The 16423-nt window shown below is 50.8% G+C and overlaps 1 long non-coding RNA gene across 1 annotated transcript; it reads right to left on the bottom strand.

Annotated features, from left to right (window-relative positions):
- Window positions 1–639: 639 nt before the first annotated feature.
- Window positions 640–5542, bottom strand: LOC116793386. The gene is made up of 3 exons (XR_004359467.1): window positions 5052–5542; window positions 4545–4612; window positions 640–3385 (listed from the first exon to the last, which is right to left on the bottom strand). It is a non-coding gene; the product is annotated as an uncharacterized LOC116793386 (long non-coding RNA).
- Window positions 5543–16423: the final 10881 nt, after the last annotated feature.

Genomic DNA, 16423 nt, shown 5'->3' with positions numbered 1-16423 from the left:
AAAGAAGCTCTTGAATCCCTAAATACAAAGCTCAGAACATTTGCCAGTCCTCACTGCAGTATCAAAACCATGAGAGAATCTTCAGGTGTTTTGGTGGTTTGATAAAAATATCAGAAAACGGCGAAGAGTGCAAGGAGGGGGACCAGGACCAGCACACCACACAGCCCAGAGCACAAGGGGGACTGGGACCAGCTCCCCATGCAGCACATGGCATGAGGAGGGGACCAGGACCAGCCACCTGCACAGCCCAGAGCACAGCGAGGCAGCTCTGCACAGAGCTGTGGGCTCTCCCCAAACAGACGCTGAGTCCCCTCTGGCACCTGCTAATTACCCCACAGCCCGAGTTCCTCCTCCCACCCATGGCCCAGCCTTGCTGCTGGCCAGCCCTGACAGTCTGCCCATCCTTGTCCCCATCTGAGAACCAGCACCAGTCGCAGTGCAGAATCTGCTGATGCTAAACCACAACAGATAAGCAGACATTCTCTTCTCCTTTCCAGCCTGCAGAATGGTTTGCCTTGAGGTTAAAAACATCCCTGACCCCTGGCGCTGCAGGGCCACTGATCATGGAGCCATGGGCTCCATGAGCCAGGAGCCACCATCCCAATCCCTCCCACTGCCTTGGCCCTTCCTGCCCTCCACAAAGCACCCGGTCTCCAGCAGGAAACACTGGTTGTTCCCAGTGGCCCTGCACTGTCTCCAGATCAGACTCGGCTACTTCTCTGTGCCAGCAAGGACCAGTACAGGGAGAGTGACCCCTTGGTGCTGGGGGTACGGTCACCCTGCACCAAAACCTGAGCAACAACAAGCAAAAGATGTTTCAGAGTCCGGCTGTGCTGCTGCCTTTCACTGGTGTCACACAGAGTATGTGCCAGTTTGTACCCTCTGCCTGATGCAGAGGGTCTCTTCATATTCCCGCAACAGAACTCCCCAGTCACAGGTAAAAGCACAGTCTATGAACTCACTTCTTTGTCCTGGAGGCACTCAGCAAGACTCTCACTGTCACAGCCTGGAGCTGCATGCACTAAACAAACCAACGCACAGACACAGTGTTTTGAAACTGATGAAAAGTGTGAGATTTGTCACTTTAGAGGTAGCTAGCACCAAAACTGATTTGGAACCAGTGAGATAAACACATCTGGGTTTTACAATTGAAATCCAGACTCTAAAGAACAGCAAATCACACTTTCTTGCCCAAAAGCCCTTTCAGGGACCTCCCAGAGCTGAGGAAGGCCAATGCTGAGCTGCCCTGACCCCTGGGCTCTCCCATCCCGCTGCTCCTCGCTGGATGCTGCCCAGAGTGGGCAGGCTATGACCCACACAACTTTCCACGGGCCAGCGCATTATATTTTACCCATCTCCCCGTGCAGGCAGCTCGGGCCAGTGGCATCCCCAGGTCCAAGAGCCCACCTGCATCCTCCTGGTGCTCCCCAGATCACCAGACACGCAGAGAAGAAGGAAAAAAAAGACAAAGTCTTGATACCTGTCCTGCATGTCCAGATATTCCAGAGACCTTTCCAGTGCTGACGCCGAGCGCTGCGGCACTGGGGACGACACTCAGGGTCCCTCCGCTGGCAATGCCAGACCTGCGCTGACCTCGTAGCTCTCCCCAAGGTCATGGGGCTCGGATCCAAGCAGGGGCTGGACGTGGCACATGGCAAACCAGCAGGAATCCCACCGTGTGGGTCAGTAGAGGCAGAGGCTCGAGGCAGCTCTCCGATGCACCGTGCCCATGAGCTCACTTACCTGAATGGCGCAGGGGCTCTGCAGCTGAGGAGAGCCCTGAGGGACCTGAGCGAGCCTCGGCTGAGCCACCTGCGGGACTGCCCGGCCGTCCAGCCCCGCGCCCCAGCCTCACACCCTCAGAGAAGTTTGAGGGGAGCAGGTGGGGACTTTGCAGAGGGAGAAACAGAAAATAAAGCAAGACGAACAGGGTGGGAAGGGGCGTCAGTTCTTATTCCTGAGTGTTTGGGCTGCTGGGCTCAGGCAGACTTTGCAAAGCAAGCATGGACCCTCCTGGCAGGGCAGCCGGCAGCTGCCTCCCCATGCTGCAGTTTTTATAAATTCTGGGAAACACTTTTAGACAGACACTGGCACTCATAAATTATACAACTCATTTGCATATTCCAGTCATGAGACATTATGCAAATGTGACCTGATTTGCATAATGGATTCCTCTCGTCGCTTCACTTGCTTCATGCTTTTAAAAAACGAAATAAAATGAAAGCACGGGTAGGTGAAAGCAGCAAGTTCCCAGCGTCGCTGCGCCTCCTCCCGCCACACCGTCACCCTCACCGGCAGCACACTGGGGAGAGGGAGAGCGAAAAAACAAAGCCCCTACATGGGTTATTTCTCTCGTAATTACAACAAACTAACTTTCCCGTGGTTGTGATGCTTCATCCCAAGCGACACGTTGGAGCCGATGAGGGGAACTGAGCCCTGGCAGGCGGGATGAGCCCATGAGGGCCGGGGGCCCTCCGATGCCCCACGTCGTCATGCAGGGTGCTCGGGCTGGGCAGTCCTGTGGTGCAAGACATTGCTGGACTCTGATGGGACTTTGGGCGGGACAGCTTCCCTGCTGAAACTTCGACAGCACTCGTCCTGAAAGGAGGGTGGGTGGGAGAGGCGAGGGGAGGGGTCACGTTGGTTGTTTATAGCAAAATAGAGTGGTGACATGTCCGGAGGATGAGGCAGGAGCATCAGCTGCCCCAGCCACACTCCAACAGTCGACGGCCGTCCATCCATCCCTCTGCAGTGGCTGGTTTTGCTGTGAGCTCTTCCCTGCCCCCCTGCACCCGCGCGAGGCAGAGCCGTGCCAGGCGGCTGGCGTCCGTACCCTGTGGGAAAAGTTAACTGTAATTCTTCAGCTTTTAAAATCAATTAACCCGTGTGTTAATTAACATCAAGTCGACGGGAGGAGGAGGAGGAGGGGAGAGCGGGAGGGAGGAGGGAGGAAAAGAGCTGCAAGGGCGGATGGCAGCGGAGTTGGCACAGTGCCATCCATTCAGTGGCAACGCCACAGCTCCCTGTGATCGCGGCAGCGGGTATATGTTACGGGGGCCCTGTGCGCGGGCCAGACAGTGCCGTAGAGCCAAGGGAGATTATCCAGACCCCCAGGAGCAAACGGCAGGCAGCGACCGGAGGCACAAGTGCCAGGATTACAGACCAGGCTCCTTTGCCGCAAGCCCTTCCTCGGACGCACACCGTGGGGACGGGGCTCCCCCGCCAGCACCGCACAACTCGGACTTCCAGCACTTTTTCCCCCCTTTAGACGTCATTCTGCCGCAGTGGAGCCAGCACAACGGATGCTTTCACACCCTGCGAGACAAAGGCCGTCGTCTCCGCCATGACACCGCTCCGTTCCAAGCCGAGGCCGGCATCTTGGAGTCTTTAAAAATAAATGGAAAAGGGAAATACGAACAATAAACACAGCAACTGAAAAAACCTCATCAACAAACCCCTTGTGCCCGCTCGCCATGCCAGGGGCAACGTGGGCATCTGTCGCAGCAGAAGGCGTTTGTGTGGGGCTTTGCTTTTTTTTTTCTTTTTTTTCCCCCGCAAGCTGTTGGTGTGTTTTGCCATTCAGGTTCGTTTACAATTAATGCCAAAAAATACCCCAACCACACCCAGACCAGTCAACAACAAACAAAAGGGAGTAGCCGACATGGAGGAAGAAATGCCATGAGAAGCTACAAGAATGCGAGCTCTGGCCAGTGCCATTTGCCATTCGGACAACCTCGGGGAAAGGTGCCAATTCTGCAGCTCAGGAGGGACCCCGAGGAGGGAGCACGAAGGTCTCGGAACAGCACGCTGAGGGAAGGAAGGGAGGAAGGAATACCGCTCTTACAGGGCAGGATCAGAGCTGCACACAGCCTCTGCTGGGAGGAGAGGGAATGTTTGACGGTGTAGCGAGATGCCTGTGTATGCACACGCACATGGAACAGTGCATACGGACACACAGACATACACGCACACACTGCCTTTGGTTGGTGAAGAGGAGCTGTGTGAGTGGGGGGGTGAGGAGGTGTGTGTTTGCCTCTGTGTGTGCACACACGTGTCTGTGTGTGGATATTTATTTGTGTGCACGCGTGTAACACACACACGCAGGGAGAAGTATGTTTGTGTGCCTCGGTGAGAGAGAACGACAGGGAGTGAGGAAGAGACAGACACAGACACACACACACACTCACCCACCGTCAGTATACATCCCACTTTTTGACCTAGGTATACACGGAAGACAAAATAAAAATCATACTGGAGCAGCAAGCAGGCAGGCAGAGATTTATCTACATTCACTGCTATCACCAGGGAGATGAATGGGGCCGATCTGAAGCCCTTCACGAGATCCACTATGGGAGTGAAGGAGGAGGAGGGATGCCACACAGACATGCACAAACTTGAAGACAGAGAGATTTGGAAGGTGCTACTTGTGAAACCCAGGTGGCACTCGGAGGGCGAGCGAGGGAAGGAGCCACACAGGCGCTCCACAGGGTCTGGAGGGCGCAGGGCTTCTGGACGAGGGCATCAAGGGACAGCTGGCTACTTACGTTGTCTGCGCTGCTGAGGATCCTGCAAGGTGTTCTGTTGGCACCGGGCGCTGAGCCAGGGAAGGGCACTGGAGACAAAAGGGAGAGACAAAAAAATAAAGTCATACAACGGGAATATTAATTGCCTCTCTTGCGGATTTTACAAAACACACAAAATGTTTTCTTTTTGCTTGGTGGTTTTTTTTTGTGGATTGGCGCACTTCCCTTCTTCATGGAAAATACTAGCATGGGATTTACAGCCCAGCTACAGGGCTCAGGATTAACAGCGCTGGCATCTTTTGGGCATATTTTTTCTTTTAATGAATGAGCTTTCGCTGTTAATGAGGAATAATCGTTTGGCTAATGAGCTTTGAAACATTAAGAGAAAAGAGGTTTTTTTTCCCGTTAATCGCCCTGGTGCGACCGCATGGATGGATTACAAAAGACAGCAGTAGGAACGCAGTACAAAGAGGGGGAAACGTCTCCTGGAATGGGATAAATGCAGAGATGGGTGATGTGTCCCCACACCTCTCCTTCCTTCGCTCTCTCTTACTCCCTCTCTGCCAACTGCTATGGGTTTCCATAACTCCGCAATCAAAGTGGATACTCGGGAAAGATTATTATAGTCAAACAGCGAAGCGTCGGCGGTTAATGTCTCCAGTGTTTAATCATCATACAGTAGAATGGTTTTATGCATATTTCATTTGCATATCATTAAACCGCGCTAGCGCGGGACATTCAGAGCTGGAGAGGTACAAAGTTGGGGGGAGAGAGTGCGAGAGCGAGAATGAGACAGAGGGAGGAAGGTCCCTATGATGCCTATCTTCAAAAGCCAGGGACTTGTTCCATGATCTATCTTCTCCTTTTATTAAAATCATGATGACTTGGAAACCTTTGAAGTTGGATATAACCTTGGATTCTTCTAATTCCAGCAGAGTGATGTATTAGAAAGGGGGAAATGATGCTGCGCTAGACATTTAAAGGAATATAAGCTCCAGTGGAATGGAAATAGGAGCTCTTTGGGGAACGAACTGGCAGAGCCAGCCACAGCTTCGACAAACACCACACTGCTGGGTTCATACTGGTGAAGGATACCAGAGTAATAGAAAAGAAATGAAGACAACATATACATTAAGATGGGGAATATATTTCTCTACTCTTTCTCTTTTCCTTTTTTAAAGGCACAAAGAAGGATGGAACCAGCGGTAATTTACACGCTAATTAGCGAACAGTTGCCTCTTTTTGTGTTTGTTTTTCTTCTCTCTTTATTTTGGAGAGGGGCGTTGTCACTGCTGAAATGATTAATCAATTATTTGGTAGTGCAGATCCTTCTCCACTGGCACTGATCAGGAAGGGAAGGTGGTGGCTGCGGGGGGAGGAACACAGTGGGCTCTTTGTAGATCTTATACATGCACAACATATTAATTGGCGTCTTTATAAAGCTCCCTCAATAGACTATTTCTTTCCTGGAGACCAGCAGCTGGTAGCCACCGTTGGCGACTCTTCAAACATCCTTTTGGCTGGGGGCAGTTCTGCCACTGTTTGTTGTTGTGTTTTATTTTCTGTCTCCATGGCGGGGGCTGCGGGTGTGGTGCTCCCACTGCCCATGCTTCCACACAGGAGGCAGACAGACAGACACACCGATTGGTACCAAGACAATCTCTTGAGCTGAACGGGGAACTTTGCTTCCAAATGAAATACTGTTTTATATTTAAATTATCTTCCTTTCCCTCCCCCACTTCTCTTCTCCTCCAAGTCTTTGTCTCGGTTATGAATATTCAGATGAGCCGTGATGTGATTACACTGTACAATTACTTGTGTCCATGGTAGAGGCAAAGGCACTGAGGAAAGACAGAGCCAGATGAGCTTGGAGCTCATCTGGGGTTTGTTTTCCATATTCTCCCCCATCTCTGTGGCGCTGCGGCACATGCAGATGTCGCTGTTGTTCTTTATAAAGCCCTAATGATATGCAAAAGCATAACGACCCCATTTGGGTTCACAGCATCAATGAAATATTATTGGGGGGGGGGAATCCTGACTGAAGGAATGTCCACATAAATTATTTTTATTTAAATGAGTCGAAGAGGTGGCGGTGAAGCAGAGGAAGTCACATGAATACATGCATAATGTGAGCACGCAGAAAGGTTATCGCCAAGGAGAAGAGGGTTTTGCACTGTGCCTGGGACAAACAGGCTTGCTGGGGAATCACTCAGCCCACTGCGTGATTTACTTATTTATCATCACTCATCCCTCAGCCGGGGCACTGGGCATGCTCGTTGCCAGAGACCCAGAGCGCCGAAAGCTCGATGCCTGGATGATTCCCGGTTTTCCTTCAGAAGTGTGTGGTGGGAGGAGGACAGGAGAAAAGGAAGCAGAGGGAGAATGTGCCGAGTGGCACAGCTCGGTGACAAAGAGGGGCCCAATGACAGCTCGAGGGTGGTGTGACAACATGCTGCCCAGGCACTGGCTGATGCTGGTTGATGCCAGGCTGGCATCCCCCACCAAGGGACACTGTGCTGATGTGGTGCCCAGGGGGTCCCTACCACAGGCCAGTGGACAGAGCAGTTCTGGCCACTGTGTCTTCAGGAAGCCTGCTGGGGACAGGGAGCCCAGAGCTGGCTAGATCCGCCCGCACCCATTTTCCTCACAGCAGTGAGCAGTACCTGGATAATACAAGTATGAAAATACAAATGTGGGACCCCTTGGTTGCTTTGTCCTGCTGCTTTTCTAGGCTGGAACCTGCACCCATGTCCATCAGCAAGGGGTGAACAAAGAGAGACAGAGTGGGCTGGCAGCCAACAGCAACACCCTCACCTGAGCTGTGTGACATCAACTTGGGGGTCTGTGCCTTGTGTGTCTGCCCAGTGCTGATCCTGGATGGCTCTGCAGCTTCCACACCCTCTTGGTGGTGGGCAGGGCTCAGGCTGCAGACAGATGTGGTGTCAGGGAGGGAACATCAGTCTCCTCTCCACCGAAAAAGGGAGAGGCAGGTGGAGAGGAAGGTCAGTTGCAGATGGGACTCGCTGCAAGAAGAGCCTCCTCTCCTCCCATGCCCTGGGCACGCACAGACTGTAACTGCAGCTCCAGCAAGGCTCCTGAGCAGTCCCTTCATGGTCAGAGTGGGGTGGACCCACTGCCTCTGAGGGTGTGCCGTTTGTCACAGGCACAGCAGTGGTATGAGAGCCTGCCCAAAGGAAGCTGTGACCCCCAGGCTCACAGTAACCAGGGGTCCTCAGGCAGGCCGCCCTCAAAGGGATATGAGACCCCAAAGAGGAGGGTTATGCTCTAGTCTGTCTAAGGACTGATGTGCAGTGGGTGCAGTGATCCGTAGCCAAGAGGGTGGCTGCTGCCCCATGCTGCTCAGACTCCTGACCACGGGCCCATCCAGCCGTCACCTGCCTCCACTCCACTCACACATCTCAACAGATGCATCCCTGTCACATACACGCACACCCCCACTCCTTCTGCAAGGGCACTCAGGAGACCACGCACAGACAACAGGCTGCCAGGTCTGATCAAAACCAGGACACAAGACTTCTTCTGGGCAGCAATCCCAAACCTGAGCTCTGCTTGCCATTCCAAACCACCTGCAAAAATCTAGGACAGGAGGGATAACCCAACTGGCAATGTGACTCAGCAGCTGGGTGTGAACGTCCTGCCCTTACAGCCTTTCAGGGGCACGGCTAAGGCATGTTGCCACCCTGTGTTGCCAAGGAACCTGTGTTCAAACCAGCCTGGACCCAAGCGAGCAGCCCAAAGCTGTCTGTAAGGAACAGAGCATCCAGGATCAGATGGAGTGGTCTGTGCAGACCATAGAATCATATAATGGAACGGTTTGGGTTGGAAGGGACCTTAATGAACATCTCATTCCAACATCCAGCCCATCCACCCCAGCCGATGGCTTCCTGACCCCAACGTGACTGGTCTGGACCCTGTGGAACAGCAACCCCAAAGGTGTCACTTGGCCCTGCCCCATCTTTCTGGTCTCCAGCCTCAAAGCAGCTCAGTGCCGGGGTGTCTGTTCAGACCAAATGGAACTTGGGAATACAGAATAACTGGAACCAACACAAAGTGACTCCACAGAAAGGCAATGCCTGCACCATGCCCTTGTCATCATTCCAGGTGCTGAATCCTTCCCCCACCTGGTTCTGCCCTGGCAGTAGAGCATGGTGCCCAATCCCAAAGAGTGCCTTGGTGTACCACGAGCCTTAGGGAAGAGATTAAAAGCGAGGAGTCTGAGAAGAAACCTCCCCCAAGGTGGAGGGTAAGAAAACGACTGAGGCTGGGAGGCACAGACATGGCAGTGAGGTGCCACTGTCCCTTCCTTTGCCCATGCTGACAGACAGCCCTCCCTGCCAGCTCTGCAAGGCTGTCCACTCTGCCCATGGGTCCCAGTGCAGCCAGGGCAGCCTGTAACCCTGACCACAGCTGGTTGCCAGCCTCAGAGGGTGTTCTGACCCAGACGTGGAGCAGGCTGCAGAGCAGATCAATAGCTCTAGCCATGCCCTCACTTGGCTGACACTTCTGCAGTCCTCAAGGTTGCTGCTCCCTTTGCATGTTGGAGAGGGTCCGGAACGCCAGAAGGAGCCCAAAGGCTGGGGACTGCCAGAGGAATCCAGCAGCCTGCTGTCTGCTCCCAGGGTAGAGAACCCCCCAGGGAAGATGGAGCCAAGCCTAGGACCAAACCTACTCAGAGTCACTCTTTCCACAAGTGCTACTGAAGAGGAGCAGGAAGGAGGCTGTGCTGGGAAAATGAGTGTGGAGCATGCAGTGGGTGAGGCAGAGGAGGTGGGGATGCAGCACATGGTGAGAGTCAGGATGCTCATTGCACGACACCCCCACCCCACTCCACACAGCGCCCAGTGTGCTCACACGGCTCTGCAGCCAGGCTCCCACCACTTCCTGACGTGCACAGGTGGGAAATATTACCAGAAATATCACTCCCATGATTGCAGCCCATGGCCCTTTGGAAGCTTTAGGAAGGGGCAGTTCCTGGAGCCATTGCGCTGCTTGTCAATTCACCAAATACCCTGAAGAAATTGCTATTTAGGAAAAGGAAATTCAAGCATTTATAGAACATATTGCTATTCAAAACACCAAAAGAATTGTTTTGCAAATAGTAGCACTGCTGAAGAGGGGAGAGAAGTACATCAGTCATTTGATATTACATATAAGCAGTTTATTAAAGAATTAAATATTTATAGACTATAAAGCAAGCAGGGCGATGAGTCGCAAACAGCTTGCTGAGAAGTATGTTATAAACAATGAGTCTGTCAGGGACTAATAAAGTATGGGGAACGCAAATGTTTTATAAAATCACCAGGCCAGCGATGAATCTCCACAGCTGAGATGCTGCAGAACCCATGGAGGTTCCTGCTGCACCATGAGCCTGGAGCCAGCATGGGAGGGACAGAGTAGGATGGGGCTGTGTGAGTGCAGACACGCTGAGCACTCGTGGGAATGCACATGATTCAATGCTTGGAGAGACTCAATTTTTCACATTATTCTAAACACAGATCTATTAATAGGAAGTTCAGGAATTTTCAGAGAGTTCAAGGCACTTCCCTCTTCAGTTTTTTATTGCAGCTACTCTTTAATTTCCAACAAAATTAGAGTTTGGGATTCACACTGAAGTTCCCTTCCCTGCAAAGCCCTTCCTTCACCTCCCCTCCCCAAAAGAGACAAAGCGACCAGCCCAGCCCAGCCAGCATCCCTGTCCCCAACAGTCCTCTGGAGCATCTGGACTCACGTTTGGAGAGCAGCAGCTCTCTTTGAAATAGACACAGCACATTTACAAGGGACAACTAAGATTTTCAGAGGAACAAGAGGAATAATGTGGTGACAGCCCCCGAGGACAGGAATAACTTTTTGTTGGCAACACTGGGGGAAACGGCGACTGACAGTTAAAATGGACATTTTTTTCCTGCAGGAAATGGGCAGGTCTTGTTTTCCAAAAGAACAGGCATCTGTCACAGCACTCGTGAGGACATTGCTATTCTGTTACTAATGGAGATGAAAGTAATCTCCAGATTATTTTAAATTTTTGAGAAGCCAACCCCAGGGCCAGAAATTATTTTTAACATAGGGTGAGCTTACACCTTTGGTCCAAGCAGATCCTCATAGCTGTCCCCACAATTTCAAGCCTGGTGAGGAGTATGAAACTTCCAAGAGGTCCAAGCATTCACGACCCTTTGGAATTCACTCTCTTTGCATGCCATCAGGAGTTAGACCCACCTGAAACACTCATCACCACCAATCCCATTCCTCAGGCTGGCACTGCGGGGTCTGACGAGGAGGGAGGGTGTGCACAGAGACACTGAGGGAGCATGGCTGCTACCTCCCTCCTGACACAGATAAGGCCCTGTGAGGGGCCACAGTAATCAACACAGGAACTGTCTGGGGTTGGTTGAGACAGATTCCATTTAGTACGCAGAGAGAAACCCCCCTTTGCCAGCTGCTCAGTCTGCACTCAGACAAGGTGGGAGATTTTCATCCTCTGAGATGTAATTAAGGCAGATTTTTTTTTTTTACTGTTCAAATACAGTAATTATTCAAGCTTATATTTGCCAGGGAGGGTATAGCAGACTAAATTTTGGGTTAAATAACAACCTCTTTTGTCCTGTGTGGAAATGATCACAGTGAGGTTCAGGTCTCACCAGACTCCCAGGCTGACACAGAAGGTGTATCAAAAAGTGCAGCCCTATCAAAGGTACAAACCCCATTAGTTCCAGATGAATTGCTTGAGCAGTTCCTCTCTCTTGAGCCCAGAGCCTGTTAGCTTCAGGGGTCTCTACTGAAAAGTGTGGTACCTCCCATAGAGCACAATAACCAAATTCTGCTGTTCCCATGCTGCTGGAGCTGCCGCTGTTGGCACCAGCTCCACCAATGACTGAGTGCTGCAAGGGTCCCTAAGCACAATCCCAAAGCAGGACAACATCCACTGAGCTTCACTGTTCCTTTCTCCCTTCCTGCAGCCCAGCTCTCACCTCTCCCCACACTAGCACATCATGGCATTTTGCACATTTAAAAAGGTTTCTTTACCCCAGTGATTTTACTAACTATTATTCTACCTCTCTCCTTCCTGCAATCCTAAAATCATGGAACACAGTGCCACATACTGGGGGTTACTGGTGGCCAGGGTCATGCCTCCATTGCACTGACGAGTGTCTGCAGGACACACAGCCCAGCTCTTGGCCTGTCCCCATCACTGCAGTTGCAGATTTAGGTGCTGAACTCATCTCCTTCCAGCTCAACCCCTTGGGGCCATGAGAACACATCAGTTCATGGCACAACTCCCTGACCCTGGATCTGACACACATTTCAAGTCTGTATTTACCCTTTGGTCCTTTGCTCCTTCAGCTTTTTCCCTCATCTCCAGGCACCCTCCAGCACTCACGCCTCCTGATATCCCTCTCCATGACCAACTCTCTTCCTTCTACCAAGGCATTTTGGTGGGTTTTTGTCTTGCTGAACCTGAAGTTCCTGTTCTCCCTTATCTGCCACAGTCACAGTTCAACATCGCTACCTGTTTCTAATGTTGACACCTGCAGCCAACCTCATTCCTGCAGCCACTGTGGGCCACGGCAGTGGCTCTCCCTGTTCCCCAGGTGTGGATGCAGGAACACCACCCTACTTTCAGACCAGGACGAACACATTACTAGCACACCATTTGTACTCTCTCCTCCCAGTACCATTCCACTCGAAGTCTTGCTGGCACCTGCCTGAACTGCTGCAAAGCCACCAGTTCCCCAGGCCTGCAGCACCCACTTTACCTTCTTTGTGAGGACATGGAGAATGAGAAAGAGACAGACTTCTTGGAGAGAACACTGCAGGATCAGAATTATCAGCACATTTTATTGGCATATTCCCACCTTCTGGCATTATGATCTGCAGGATAGAGGTGAGGAATTCCAGCTGAGCATGGATTAAATACGTGTGCTCAAGCAAGTGCCAGACTCACAAGCCGAATCATAAAGAGGAGATATTTAAAGGTGTGCTTGCTGCTCCTCCATAAGCGTTTTGCAGATCTCTGTATGGTGCCAAGCATTAGCCAGGCAGGTAACAGGCATCACTTGGGCCAGAAAACCCCAGGGGTAGGGTAACAACAAACACCATGGCACATCTGGCTCTGGGTGAGCCCAGAGATTTTGACTGGTGCCAAGAGAATGTGGAGTCCCCTCATAGGCATTCAGGAGGTCATGTCTGAGCCATTGCAAACTTCCCGAGCACATCTCCCCTACCCACACATACATGCAGAGCCTGCTTGTGGGCCATGGCTGGAGCCAGGACCTCGAGAATGCAGAATGAGCTGTTCAGGCTCAGAGAGCAGCTGCTCAAGGCAAGGGCTGTGGTGATGTGGAACAGAACTGCTCTGGGAATGCGGTCAGAAGACTGACAGCCTCCGAAAACTAAAACTCTCTCATATGTTGTCATGACTAGAAGGGCTGACTCCTCTCCAGCAGCGTAAAGTGCACGTTCCGAAGGCTACACAGACCAGCTGGATCACATCCCCAGGAGAACAAGTGCTTTGTGTCCCGTATTTTAGACACCTAACTCAGAATAGGAACATATTTCAGCAGACAACAGATTGTCCCAAGCACACTGTCCCCATTGAGCATCTCTGAGTGCATCTCAGACAAAGGCGATGCTGTGCCACTCTCACAAATTCAGGTTTTAAATACAGCAAATAGACACATGTGCATCGTATATTTTGTTATAGATGTTCCCTAGGTACATTAAGAGGGTTTATTTTACTTTAATGGACTCCTTTAAGGAATATTTGCCATCCTGGCAGCCTGCAAGCAAGACTACTACTGAATACGCCTCTCCAGCCCGGCCAGCCAGATCTACTGCCCCGGGATGCTGGCACAGCGCCTGGCACATGCCCCACAGAGCCATCGCCTCCCACACAGCACATGGGAGCCGTGTTGGCTAATGGGATGTGTGGCTGTCACGCTGCCTGGCAGTTGCAACACCATGAGCCTAGAGCACTGAAAAGAGCTGTGAGCCACCCTGCCACCCCTCCATCCCAGAGCAGTGGGAGCTGAGCACCCTGGATCATTGTCACACTCTGCTTTAGCATGTCTTTGACCTAATATGCCGGATAGCTTCCAAGGAGGAGGAGAGGGACGTCCTGTCACCTCCCATGGGACGTTACCACACACCAGCTCTCACCAGACTGCCTCTGGTCTGGCTCTGATTCTGGCACAAGGATGGCGCAGGAAAAAAATTTCAAGGCTGGGAAAGGGAGGAATGCTGGAACACATCGTCAGTTATTGAGGTTTAAACAGCACCAGAAGCTGCATCCCTGGTTTCTGAAGAGGGAGTCTGCAGCAAAGACCAACAACATTTAAACGTTTGCATTGTGAGAACAGAAATGAGATAACCTGAAAAAACCACAACTACTTCCCACACCACCTTGAATGGCGTCGCTGCAAAGGCACTTGTGCTCTTGGATGTCAGATAGACATGTTTCTTTTTTAATAAGAGAATTAGAAAGAACATTTGGCAGTGGACCTGCTGCCTCATAACTGCCTGCAGAGGAATATTTCTGCATCTTGTTAAAAAGATCATGATTAAGTCAACTCCTGATTTATCCTAATTTCATTTTCTATATTCCTATTCTCTCAGAGCTCTCATTTCTGCTGAGGACTCTGATTGCTCAGAGCAGGGGCTCTGACAGCCACGCCTGGAGCCAGAGCCCCGGTGGTGCTGGGGAGTGGAGGCGTGCACATGCAGGGGGAACAGAGCCTTAGACCTCAGCACGACAGAAAAGAGTCTTGCAGGTCCTCCAACAGACTAACACAATAAATGCCCCTGAACTGTCTGCTATAACAAACACAGTGTTATTACAGAAAAGCTTCCAAATTGAAAATGATCAATGTGCTTTTAGGAGACTGCAGAGATAGATCACCTGCACTCACTGAAAGGAGAGAGATGGTTTTAGAAGCTACTGTTACAGTCTGCTCTCTCCTCCTACCTTTTCAACCAAGGAAAAGCATAAGAAAGAGGGCCAGAGGGAAAACAATAGCTCAGGAAATGCACAGCTTTGCTCTCCTGACAGTGTCTTACCAAAATTAAGCTACTGTTTGCCATGCCATTGCTTCTCCTTGCCACTGTGGGTTTAGAGGTTTCTATGTCCAGGTTTATTCATGAAATACAAAGAAAAGAAACATAATTGTCATGTCTCAGCATACAGGGACCTAAATAGTCATCCGATGTTGATAGAACTTGCATCCAATGGCTTGGAGTCATGCCATTGGCCACACAACCCCCATGTACTTTGGGCAAAACACACAGATCACAGACTCTCAGCATGGTTTGGCTGCGAGAGACTCTCAGAAGTCACCTAGTCCCATCCCCTGACATGAGCAGGGACAAGGAGGGACCAAAGCTGGCCTTTCCCTGCCACTTTACACAAAGGTGTCTCTGAGCTCCCGGGAAATGGGTAACACAGAACCGTGAAGTGATTCAGAGTGGAAGGACCTCCAAGGGTCACCAGTCCAAGCCCCTGCTCAGAGCAAGTCTAATCAGACCAGGTTGCCCAGGATTGTGTCAGTGAATGTTCAACTGTGTTCCTGAAGATGACAATCAAAACTTATATATGAGAGAGTTCACAATATGAACAGTTACACTGAACACTTACAGACAGATTGACCAGAGAGCTTTCAAAAGCACCCTATGAGTCCATGGACTTCAGGTTCCAGGCTGCTGATCTAATCCAGCTGCTGTTTAAGTCATTAATTGTTAAACACAAAAAACAAACTATTCCCTTCCCCTTGGCAGCAGCTGCTTCATGTTTGAAAGCTGTTGTTGTATCAGCCTCCTCTGCTGCTATCATAAAATTTGTGCCTAGGAGCCAAGAGGACAGGACAGAGCAGAGCTTGGCACACTGCCTCTGTACTTTTGCTGACTCATCTGTTCAGAAGTATGAGCAACCGTTCTAGAAGCAATATCACATTAGCACCAAAAGCTTCCCAAAGTTGATTCCAGCCTACTTTACTTTCATAGATAAATGTAGAGAATCGAGTTGTTATCTTCTTATGAAACACCACAAAAGACTGGCCCAAAATAGCACATCCCCCTAGCAAAGGGCTCCCACAGGTTCATTCATGCCTGTAGGAATAATCCGTTCTGTTTGTAGGAGTGTGCTGGAATGGCTTGAGGGGTGAGATGGATTCCTAAAGTGTCCGACCCTGTGTGATTCATAGTCAACAAACGCTCTTGAGCAGGAACAGGTCGGGTGCTAATCCCCTCTGTTTTGTCTGCAGCAAAAAGCAGCATATGACACATCAAAGGTTTGCACTGAATTTCTGAGGCAGGTGTGTAGCCACCTCCAGCAGGACAGAAGCTGCACACATCAGGTACGTGTGCCCAGTAAGACCACTGGGTGGTATGGTGAACACCACATCAAACCTGCACCCTGCCATCAGCCTGCCTGCCTCTGGGAAATTTCCTCCGCATGAAATTCTCCCCATCTCCACCGATCATTGTTTTAATTCAAAGGGTGTTTTAAAGGATGTGATTTTAATGAGCGCAAGGCTCAGACTAGGAATACTGTATTTCTTTCTCCTGAGTGATGAAGTGGGCACTTGGACTCTCTGCATTGATTTCTAATCTGCCATTTTATACTCTGACAGTGAGCCCTGGAAACCAGGTTCTCTCAGCTACTCCAGGAGGGTTTCCATAGGTAAGAGCAGCTGAGGCGGGTCAGGCCAAAGGATAGGACCCAAATATCAGAAGCCCAACCCTTACTAAGCTCACAGCCCTTCAGCCTGGCCAACCAAAGTAATAATAATAACAACAACAATAATTATAATAGTAAAGAGAGAAGATGTGTGCAGACTTTGGTGCAAAGGAGCTCAAAGTGGAGCTCTGCTCCTTGGGGTGCAGGCAGGTCC

Source organism: Chiroxiphia lanceolata, chromosome 13 (assembly GCF_009829145.1).
Source record: "Chiroxiphia lanceolata isolate bChiLan1 chromosome 13, bChiLan1.pri, whole genome shotgun sequence".
Taxonomy (NCBI): domain Eukaryota; kingdom Metazoa; phylum Chordata; class Aves; order Passeriformes; family Pipridae; genus Chiroxiphia; species Chiroxiphia lanceolata.
Note: the sequence above shows the minus strand (reverse complement) of the source record. Positions and strands in the feature narration are given on the sequence as shown.